Source organism: Zootoca vivipara, chromosome 11, assembly GCF_963506605.1.
Source record: "Zootoca vivipara chromosome 11, rZooViv1.1, whole genome shotgun sequence".
NCBI lineage: Eukaryota > Metazoa > Chordata > Lepidosauria > Squamata > Lacertidae > Zootoca > Zootoca vivipara.
The window spans coordinates 38,602,483-38,614,835 of NC_083286.1; positions in this window are offsets into that span (position 1 = coordinate 38,602,483).

Sequence of the window (12,353 nt, forward strand, 5' to 3'; positions counted from 1 at the left end):
ATTTTAATCAATTTGTGTTTGAGACAGCCTGGGTACTTTTGAAGATGGGCAGGATATAACAGCTATAAAACATAAAACAGTTAAATATTAAAACAAAATAAACCATTCAGTATAGTTAAATAAAACTTCAACCATCTGTCAGTATATCACTATGCAGGCCAGTTCCTTAGTGTTTGAGAGGCCTGAGGAAAATTGCTAGTCTTCAGCTGGCACTGAAAAATTGGCAATAGCTGATTCTTTGGGGGAAGTGTACTCCATAACCCGGGTGCTATTGTTGAGAAGGCTTTCTGATGAGTCACATACTAAGCGTTGGAACTAGCAGAAGGGCCTCCCCAACAGATCTCAGATCATAGGAAGAGGTGTTCCTTCATGAATTAGGCATTAAGCTGTGTATTATTATTATTATTATTATTATTATTAATTTCATTTCTATACTGCTTTATGTTTTTAAGAAGACATCTCAAAGCAGGTTACAATATCTTAAAATATCTGCTGTCGTTGCCTCCAGTCCTGCTAGTGGTGTTTCATGGCAGGCAGCAGCTACAAAAGCTCAGTGTCCTGGGTCTACACTAAGAGACAGCCAATCAGGACTGCAGCCTCCCAGGCCAGGTGGGAAAAGGTCTGCAAAGCAGAGGCAGGTTGCAGGTCTTCCAGAGCTCACAGCCAAGTTGAATTTGTCTTAGTAGCAAATAAGCAGCCAGTGGTGCCTGTTTAAGCATTGGTGTCATAAAGTTTTGTACCATTAGGCCCATCAAAACTCTGGCAGCTGCATTTTGCAGTAGCTGCATTTTCCAAACTGCTTTCAAAGGAAGTCCCACATACTTTCATTGAAGCAAGACATGGGGAGCAGTCAGTTCTTTAGGGCCAGCAGCGGAACAGAGGTGCTCTCACCCATAAGGAAATGGCAGCTGAACCTCATGCCTGAAATGTGTTAATGTGTAGCGCATCTGAATTGCCTTCTTTTCTAAATTGAAAAGGTTTTGTAAGAAAGGCATCTACGTGTATTGCATTGATTGGTTCCCAGCAAGAAGCTAGGCCTTGGGAGCACCAACAGGAATAACCCTACTATGACTGGAAAATCTCTATAATCTGAATTCCTGCCCTTTCCTGATGCCAGGGGAAAAACTAGGCTTTCTTTCAACCAGATCAAAGATGCAGTTTGGCACCCCCACATACATATTTGCGCGCGCACACACACACACACACACACACACAGGCTGACACCCCTCTAGAGGCCCTATGTGGGCTAAAAAAAACCCAGCTACCCCCCACCCTGCATAGCTTACAGCTCTGCCCAATGCATACCTGTCAGGCAGAATAGGCTCGAATATACACCGTAGTATACCTTAATCCTTCATCTCTACTATGAATGAATGAAGATGGTATTCTGATCTGTATATGGCAGAATCCTTCCACACCACTCAAAATGAAGCAATGAAACCAAATTGGCATGCTGTGCTAACCACGGCATAGAAGGGACCATATTTTGGAAGGCAAAGGAGCTGTAATTAATGCAGAAAGGTGAGCTGATTGATGATAAGGATTTAACTATGCCAGTGCTATAGCTTATGTTTCCTTGGAAGAAAGGCTGCAAGTTAGTGTTAGAGGAGATGTTTTGCATGCATAAGTTTCCAAGTTTAATCTAGGTTGAGGTAGGGCTAGGAAAGACTCCTGGGAAGCCACTGCCAATCAGTATAAGTAGTTGCTGAGCCAGATGGACCAATGGTCCAACGCTGTACAAGGGAGCTTCCTTTATTCTTGCAGTGCTTTCTTGTTGTCATGCATATTACGGATTACAGCAATCATTGTGTTCATTGGAATAAATAACACTAGTGGTGTTCAAGTATACTTGTGTTATGTGGTTACACAGATGGATAAAAACATGATCCTTGGCCAGTTCACTGAGGGAAGCGGCTTTGACTGGCTTGGACTCATATTATTAGAAAACAATTTCCAGAATCAAATGCTGTGCGCAGAGAACATTCTGCTACCTGCACTTGATGGGCACATTTGTTTTTGCACTGCAGACAATCCTAGTACAGTATATAGAACCACCCAGGCTAGCATTTTGAAAATCCCAGAAGTTGTCTGTTTTTCTCCCCTTACTTGATTTCTTACCCCGTAACAGTTTCATAGCATGCATAAAAACTGAGCAGTTAAACTTTTGTTGCCAGCATAGAAGTGATGTGATAGGGAAAGCTTCACCTACTGAATTTCTTCCTGTCTGTTAAAGGCATGGGAGCCCAGCTTGAAAACCCTTGAAGCAAGTAGGACAGTGATACATGTATTTTGGAGCATTGTGTCCCGTTCTAGGCACTACGTTTTAAGAATGACATTGTAGAACAAGGAGACAAGGATAGGAAGAGGCCCAGAAAAAAAATCATAGGAGGAACGATTGAAAGAGCTGGAGAACATTAAGGAAGAGACAAGATAGCCATTGTCAAATTTCATTTTTGAGGGTGTGGGCGGGCAGAGAAGGAAGCAAGACAGTTAAGGGTAGCATAATATTTTCCCCCAGACCCAGGGTTTACACAGCAAATAAATGACAACAGGTGGAGCTTTTGAGAGCTGTCTTGTGCTAGCCTCACCCAAATACATCCTCTTCATATATTGCCCTTCTTGGTATTCCCATACCTGAAAGCAATTGTGCAGCTGCTGCCAGATTTATTTACTGTATTATTACATTCATATCCTACCTTCCCCCCCGCCAAGGAGCTCAAGGTGGCACACACACTTTTCATCTTCTCCATTTTATCCCTTCCACAATCCTGTGAAGTAGGTTAGGCAGAGAGATAGTGACTGATCCAAGATGGGTTTCATGACTGAGCGGGGCAACTCTGGTCATCCAGGTCTCCTGAAGCTCCTGAAGTCATGCAACCAGCATGGTATAGTAGTTATCTTCAAATTGATGAAGAGCTTTCATGCCAAAGATGGAACAGACTTGTTCTCTGTTACTGCAGAGGACAGCATGAAAACCAGTGGGTGGAAATTACAAGGAAGTGAATTTCTACTCAGTGTTAGGAGAAACTAATAGTAAGAACTGCTCAACAGTGGAACAGTTTGCTTAGGTGCAGGACTCCCCTTTGCTGGAGGTATAAGCAGCAGCTAGATGGCCATTTGTCAGAGAAGCTGCACTTTCATTCTGCACTGCAAATACTTCATTGATCAGATGGTTAGGCTAGACTACCTCTGAGGCCCTTTCCAGCTAAGTGGTTCTTTATTAAAGATTTTCATGCTGGCTTTCTCTGCTATTTCATTCATGGTCTATTTACATCAGCAGTGGCACACTACTCATATAGACTTAGAGTCTGTTACAAATGTCCAGATCACATGGGGTTGGATTGGTGAGGTTCTCCTTCCAAAACAAATCCTCTGAATGTCTGCCCACAGATGGAGAAAATGAAGCCATCTGGAATTTCAGAAATATCACATCGAAGAGAAAGCACATCAGAACTGCAAGATTTTGCTTTGTATTATGAGTATTCCTTATAATAATAATATTGGCAATAGAAACAACAAAATTCACACGGGGACAGCAGTCTTTCAAACACCACAGATATGTATCAATGCAGAAGCAGGTCATCATGGTCACTAATTATTATGATCAATTCATACATGGCCATGTAACCTCTCTGGTAACCACATATATTTTGGCCTTGGAATCTTTAGCAGATCATGAGCTTTCCATATTATATGGATTGATGCTCTTAGAGACAGTAATAGAGCCAGAGGTTTGTGAACATCACTGGTTTCTGCAGGAGATTCTTTTGAACAATGACTCCTCAATTTTTCTTTTATAATGTAATTCAACAAGAAAAAAAAGGTAGGGCACCATGAGATTTTGGAATGGGGTAAACTGAAGCTATACTAAAATGAAGTAATTAAATGTAAAGCCACTAAGGGTTTTCAAAATCCGTTGTAGATTGGAAGGGTACTAGCTTTCCACTTGAGGTGATTGCATCAGACCTTTGTTAATGAGTGTGAACAAAGGCCTACACTTGAGAAATTATCAAGCCTAAAACATAACATGCAAATACTTTCTTTAGGGATATAAAGTACTGTGTGTAGAACTTAGCCTTTAATTACTACCCATTAGAGTTGCTGCTGTTACGTTGGCTTCCAAGCCAACAGCAAAGTTATGTCAGCAGCAGGTATCACAGGTCCCAATTTCTCAGCCTGAGAAACAATTACTGGGTTGCTGCTTGTGTACCACCATGGTAACTAGATGCCAAGGGAACTGCATGATAGGGGTTGAAGGGTAAGGCTTTTTTAAGGTCACCTAAGTTAATAGACTCTTATCTCCCGTTAGTCCCAGCCAACATGGCCAATGGTCAGGGATGGTAGCAGCTACAGTGCAACAATATTTCTAGGGCACTGCATTGGCTATCCCTGCTCTAGGACTTAGAGAGACATGTAACCTTTGGCCCTCCAGATATTGGGACTCTTAACTCAATCAGTCCTAGACAGTATAGCCAATGGTCATTTAAAATATTTTTAGGCTCTCTTTCTGGGCAATGCTCATCCAGTGATTCTGCAAGACCTTGTTGTTTTATTAGGTTATGCAATTCATTATGGAGCAGAAAAGATTTGTAGGTAGAAGCTGTCAAGGTTTTTCTTTATTAAAAAAACAAGTTATATAGTGGCTGAATCAAGTATGGACAGTTCTGAAACTAACCTATTTGCTGATCCCTAGCAAATTTTTCCAGTTCTTTTTTAATTAACTGGAACATGCTTCCAAGTAAAATAGCAATGAGAAATATGGCTAACCAGCCTGATTACAGTGACAGCCTCCACAGTACTCATTACAACTCTGCTTCTGTGCTACAGGTGCGGCAAGACCCCTGGGGCTTTGGGGCATGAAGTGATAGTATGGTGCCAGAGACTCTGAAACCACTGTTGTGAGTGATCCCCAGCTGTTCATATTGCCTACACACTCCATTACATTCACCATCACCTCTGTTGCTTCCTTTTGGAGCTCTGTTTTTTTGTGGCGGTAGTGTGTAAAAGGGTGTGTAAAGGATTGGACATTGGTGGTTCCTCCTAAATAAATTTGAACTTTTGTGATTCACATTTTAAAAATGTTGCTGTTGTTTAGAGTGTAGCATTAATTTATAAATGGAAGAAAAAACTGTCAGATTGGTTTTCATAGCATTGATGACACCCATGCCCTTCCTAGCTTCGCAGCGCTACAAAACACAGATATTTATAGCTAAAATGAGTTGCATAAAAGAAAATTCCTTGTGAAAATTTATGTATTCATATCTGCCATCAGATTTGCTAGAAAGACCCACAGTCAATAAAATGATGAGCAGCCCACAGGACATAAAACAAGGGTGCAGTCTGAAAATAAAAGGACTCCTGAAAGCTGCTGAGAGTAAACTACAATATTTGATCAGCTGTCCAGGTGGAGTTGTCCAAAACATCACAGGTATTTAAGAGTTATCCATAAGACTGTGAACATGAACTCGGCAGAAAGCCTCTAAGAGAAGTTTCTGGCAATGTTTCAAGTGGCGTTTTGACAGATGAGCTGCCAGAAATAATATTGTATTGGATGTGATATTTGTATAGATATATTGAAAACTATTGTGTACAGTTTGTACCTTCAACAAAAGATGGAGATAGAACTTTTAAATGCTTTTGTGTTTATAGAGCACTGCCACTGTACATTGGCAAAAAAAGACAGGTCCCTGCCCCAAGGACCTTACAGTTTAAATGGATATTAGGAAAGCAACAGGGCGGGAGGAGAAAAAGTACTGAAGAATGAATGTGCACGCATTTGCTTTATGTTAACATTTCAATCTATTTGTCAATAAAAAGAGAGTTCACAATAATTTTGGGGCTTGGTGGGCCTCTACATGGAAACGGGCCTAATATATTATGTAACCAATTATCCATAAATCCCTTCCTCTTGAAATGTGCCAGCTCCTGCAATTTTAAGCTTTTGCCAAATTTGCTCTCTCTTTTTGATATGCTCTTTTTCATGTTACAGATTTTTCTCCATTTTTGCACACCAATTGGATAGCTTGATGTTTAGTGGCATAAACATTTTGATAAATGTGTAAACAAAGAACAATTAATTAAGTAACAATAAATGCAATTGCTTATATAAGTGGAGTCTTGCTGGATTTCATTCATATATATATATATATATATATATATATATATATATATATATACTTTTTTCTTTTTGCCCCACCTTATTAAACCTTATTAATGTGTATGCATTAGTCAAGACAGCTTGCTAGTCCTGCTGGTCCCATTTCCCACCATGGCAAAGCCCACACAAGCCAAGCAAGAAGGCCATAGCTGTTCCCCAGCAGCTGGTAATCGGCAACACACTGTCTCTCAGGCTACAGATTGCATGTGGCCATTATGAATAGTAGCCTTATCCTCCCTGAATCTAATGCACATTTAAAGCCATGTTGTGAATTGGCCACATTTTGTGAAGAAGGTGCTTTCTATCACCTGCCTTGGATTTCCTACCAACCAAGTTGCATTGGATGATGTTGTGTGAGAAAGACTTTCTTTTTTTAAAAATAATTTTTATTAATTTTTAGAAAAAGAAAACACATACAAAGTATACAACATAAACTCTGTCCCTTCATTTTCCCTCCACCCACAAGCCCACCTCTGCCACCAGTGAGCCCCATGGGTATTGGGGAACAAAGGGGTCCATTTTAAGCTGGGTTTGACCTCCCCCCTCCTTCCTCCCCCCTCATCCCCCCCCTGCCACTGAGAGGACAAAGGCGGAGGATCTCTGGGGATTGGCTTATCCCCCAGCTATTTCTTCACTGTACTGGAAAAAAGAAAAACAAGGGAAAAAAGGGGGGGGGGAAGCAAAAATATAAAAAGGGGGAAAAAAAGGAAAGAAGAAAAGAAAAAAAAAGAAAAAAGGAAAAATATTAATGGCTTCCACGACTCTCCTCCTCCTGGATTTCCCAACCTCTTTACATAGTTATGGCGGGTTTTCTAATCCAATTCAGAATCTTATTCTTATAATATTAACACAATCCTCCTCCTTCTTCATGCTGTCCTCCTCTGAGCCCCACCCCCCTGCCACTGGGGTAGCCCGAGGAGTCCAGCAGTCAAAAGGTTCCATTTTTGTGTCTGGGTTTCCCTCCACCCCTCCCTCTCCCCTCAAGGCACCCCCTGCCACTGGGTACCAAGAGTAAGAAGGGGGAGACAGGCAGTTTTCCACCCAAACACCTCCTGATCACCAAAATTATTCAAAAACAAACTCTAAGCATATTTCCTCAGCCATTCTTTTTACTCCCTCCAGAAAGCTCTTAACCTTAAACTATAAAAATCTCTCCTCCCCCCCCCCAATGTCCCTCCTCCCAATTGGATCAGCATATCCTTTAACAGGCCAAGATTCCGACACCGTTGTTCATAAACCAAAAAAAAGTACCTTAAACTAAAAATTTTACCCCACACCAATTCTTTCCCACATCCACTTCCAGACCTCTGCTCCTCCCTCTCTCTGCCTTTCCCTCCCTTCACTAACACCATTCAACATTTCAGTCTCTCCAGGATTTTCACTTCCATCAATCTTCTCTTCACTTTGCTTCTCCAATTCACAGGAATAAAATCGTCTTTCTTAGTCCTTTAACAATTTGACAGCTTTTGACAGCTGTCAAAGCGTCCTCCCCCTTGTTGCTGCTGAGCCTCAAGGGGCAACGACACCGGGGGGCCGGGGAGGTTTGGAAAAATCTTTCTTTCTCTCGGGTCCGCAATCTTGAAAGAAGTTTTCCCTTTTCGGCTTGGGAATATTTACTGCGCCTCCCGATTGTCCATTTGGAAGAGATCGGCTTCCGTTACTTTAGAATCTCTTCCTATCTTCAAATTTAAAATTTTTAAGATCCGAATGGAGATTTGACTTACTTTGAAGAAGTCTTTTATTTCCTTGGAAGAATCCGCCGCTTGCAGGCTGAGGACTCGGAGCTTCACTTCAAGGAGGTAAGATGAAACCCAAAAATGGCTCCCGCGACTCCACTCCGCTGGCTCTCGATTGCTCTACTGAGCTCTCGGGCAGCAGAGGATTCGCGTCCGGAGCAAACAGCTGGGCACTATGTCACCGGGACTCTCTACCCGGTGTTTTTTCGGGGAGTCCGCTCGCTCTGCGGACTTCCCCCCCCTCCACGAAGCCAGGGACTTCGGAGCACGAAGTCCCTGCGTCCAACTTCACCAGCGCGACGAATCGGAAGCCCGAGAAAGACTTTCTCCATCCTGGGCAGCATCATTTTATAAATCTCTGAAATGTTCCTCTTTAATCATCTTTCTTTTAATTAAAGAGCCCCAGATCCTGTAGCCTTTCCTCATAGTAAAGTTACTCTGGCTTCATGGTAATTTTGGTTGACCGTAAAAGCTCGGTTACCGTTGTGAAAGAGGATTAAGAGAGAGAAAATGTGGTTATAATGAGGGACGGGACCTGAAGGGAGAGAAATGGTTCCACAAGATGTTCATCGGTTGTCCAGCCATTTACAGGATTTGGCAATTGCAATCAAAGTGAAGATGGTGTTTTCTCTTTACATTTTCTTTTCTTTCTTTCTTTTTGTAACTTGCATTTATACTATTTCAGAGATCCTTCCAGTAATAGTCATAGGCGATAAACCAGTTTGGCTGGTGGGTGTTCTGGCCTCAAACACATGTGTCTGTCCAGTTCACTAAACTGACATCCAATCCACACTGTCAGATACTGAGCTGTAGAAGAAATATTACTGGGTGGTTGAATACGACTGAGATAAAACAGATTGTATGGATGAAGTGAAAAGACAATGTAAGGTCTGATGCTCCATTTGCAATTCAGAGTGGCAGAGGAAGGTTTTTCTTCTCGTCTAAATAGGGTTAGATTTACTAAATAGGAACGATCTGTTTATGATGATGCTGTATATATAGCAACGCTTTATCAGTTGCTAGCAAATCACAAAGGGAAAATTAAAGCAGTTCTAAATGCAGAGACGGGCGCTGTACATACCTAAAGCAATTTGAAGCACATTATTTCCCTCAAAGAATTCTGGGTCCTGCAGTTTACCCCTCACAAAGTTACAACTCCCAGCAACCCAGCAACCCTTTTAACAAAGGGGAGGGGGATGTGGTTTGAATGTGTTTTAAGGGTACAGTGCACACACAGCCTATGTGGCAATATAACAAATAACAATGCCTGCTTGACACAGTAACGTGAGAGCAGCAAAATAGTTGCTCGTGGCACTAGTATCTGTGAGCATAAGCAATAGCTTGTGCACAGACACATGCAGATACAAATGGAGTAAGGTTTCATGTGATTGCTCTCTGCGTTCTTTGCCCTTCTGTGTCACACCTTTTTGCAAACTTGGTGCAGCAGACATACAGAGAGAAGCCTGTTGTGTGGCGATGTCCCTCCCTCCCCCGGAAATAAAGCACAGGACACAGTGAATTAAGTTTAAGTGGGTGTAAAGGCCACAACTTTATTGGTTAAGGATGTTGAGCGGTATTGGCTTAGGCATTGGACCCTAACCGACTATATCCGACTGTAACCCGTGTGTTACAGTCTGGGAGAAATTAACCACCAGAAAGGAGCCCAGTGATATGTATCTACTGAGACACCTCCTGTGGCCACCGTTGGGGGGTGCTCTAAGGCCCTGACCTCCGTAGGCCCCGGACAAAGCTACCGCCCCCGGAACCCCTTTAACGGGATTAAATCTCCAAATTTGGGCAGAGGATGACGCAATCTGCCCCTCCATTCTTTATCTATGCAGCTTTCCAATGCCTAACCGCCAAAAACCAAGTTGTGACGACATGCTATGAGGTAGGCGAAAAAACCAGATTGGCTAATCCAAGTGGAAAAAATCCTACCCGGCCCCACGGCCAACCGAGGCGACCGACTAATTCCATAGCAGCGCCGGCCTGCCTATCAAACTGCCAAGCCTAGAGGGCGGGAGGGTGGGTGATCCGAACGCTTGCGATGCTGGGGCGAAGAGAGGCAGAATTCCCGCCTCCGTCTTGATTTAAACGCCGACGAAGGCCCGCCTCCCGGCCGGCCCTATTGGTCGGCCGGGGTATGACGGAGGCGGGAACTCAGATCTCGCGAGAGGCCTGAGCTACAGCCCTCTCGCGAGGGTCGGGCCGGGCCACGCCCACAACACCACCTCCGAGAAATGCGGAAGTGGTTTTGTGTGGCGATGTCCCTCCCTCCCCCGGAAATAAAGCACAGGACACAGTGAATTAAGTTTAAGTGGGTGTAAAGGCCACAACTTTATTGGTTAAGGATGTTGAGCGGTATTGGCTTAGGCATTGGACCCTAACCGACTATATCCGACTGTAACCCGTGTGTTACAGTCTGGGAGAAATTAACCACCAGAAAGGAGCCCAGTGATATGTATCTACTGAGACACCTCCTGTGGCCACCGTTGGGGGGTGCTCTAAGGCCCTGACCTCCGTAGGCCCCGGACAAAGCTACCGCCCCCGGAACCCCTTTAACGGGATTAAATCTCCAAATTTGGGCAGAGGATGACGCAATCTGCCCCTCCATTCTTTATCTATGCAGCTTTCCAATGCCTAACCGCCAAAAACCAAGTTGTGACGACATGCTATGAGGTAGGCGAAAAAACCAGATTGGCTAATCCAAGTGGAAAAAATCCTACCCGGCCCCACGGCCAACCGAGGCGACCGACTAATTCCATAGCAGCGCCGGCCTGCCTATCAAACTGCCAAGCCTAGAGGGCGGGAGGGTGGGTGATCCGAACGCTTGCGATGCTGGGGCGAAGAGAGGCAGAATTCCCGCCTCCGTCTTGATTTAAACGCCGACGAAGGCCCGCCTCCCGGCCGGCCCTATTGGTCGGCCGGGGTATGACGGAGGCGGGAACTCAGATCTCGCGAGAGGCCTGAGCTACAGCCCTCTCGCGAGGGTCGGGCCGGGCCACGCCCACAACACCACCTCCGAGAAATGCGGAAGTGGTTTTGTGTGGCGATGTCCCTCCCTCCCCCGGAAATAAAGCACAGGACACAGTGAATTAAGTTTAAGTGGGTGTAAAGGCCACAACTTTATTGGTTAAGGATGTTGAGCGGTATTGGCTTAGGCATTGGACCCTAACCGACTATATCCGACTGTAACCCGTGTGTTACAGTCTGGGAGAAATTAACCACCAGAAAGGAGCCCAGTGATATGTATCTACTGAGACACCTCCTGTGGCCACCGTTGGGGGGTGCTCTAAGGCCCTGACCTCCGTAGGCCCCGGACAAAGCTACCGCCCCCGGAACCCCTTTAACGGGATTAAATCTCCAAATTTGGGCAGAGGATGACGCAATCTGCCCCTCCATTCTTTATCTATGCAGCTTTCCAATGCCTAACCGCCAATCGAGCCCCAAAGGCTCGCCGCCAATACCCTCACACCCTCAACCAATGCTCTAACTCCCTAATTATGTCGGCCAACCAAATGTCGTTCCCCCGGGGTGAAAGGTGTATTCCGTCGTTACGATAAAGGGCTGCTTCAGTGCGTACTATCTCAGGGTGGGAAATTATCTGCCCCTTCAAACCCAGAACCTTGCGCAATACAAATGAATTCAATAGCCTTCTGGTTCTATTCAATGCCTTCGGGCAGAGTCCTTCACGCCACACGCGCCTCTGCAACAAGGCAGACCACATCAGCGTCATCCCCGGAAAAGAAGCAAGTAGCTTATCAAAGTCCTCAAAGATATTCCATTTCAGTTCCACTGCATTTCGATACGCCAAATCATTCTCCCCCAGCTGTATGACCAGCGCATGAGGGGGCCCAACTGAAGCAGCCCTTTCCAAGACAGCGGGCAGGAGCTCTTTCCAGCGCATACCGCGCCTGGCAATCCACGATATTTTAACGTTCTTAGGGAGGCCGAGATCACTCCCAAGACCGGTTTCCATAGCCCTTCGTTTGGCCCAGTGCACAATGCTGTGACCCGCAATCCACACATTGATGCGGCGCCCACCTGCAAGGAAACAGTGACAAACAGGGGATCAGTTGATGTCAGACTGAGGAACGGTAATGGTTTGCGGCTACAAGGTAGGGCGCAGGTAACTTCTATAAGCATTCGACTTCCACCTTCCTATTTCTTGAATCCTTTCCGCTGAAAGGCCCAAGTGCATTGCGGAGGTTGCTGCACCAATACGAAATGAGTGGGCGGAGAACTGGCTTGGGTCGACGCCGCACAGCGTGAGGGCCTTGCGTAAAACCCGTGTGAACTGGGAGCGCGTGAGCTTAGAGCTGTCCTGGTGGACCAAGAGAGGATCTGTGCCAGCCGGCCTCTGATATAGGAAGTGCCTGAGGTCCCTTACTGGACAAGGGCCTTGGCCACCTGCTGCAGGGAGGCGAATGGTGGCCCCTAATCCCCGCTGATCAGTTTTA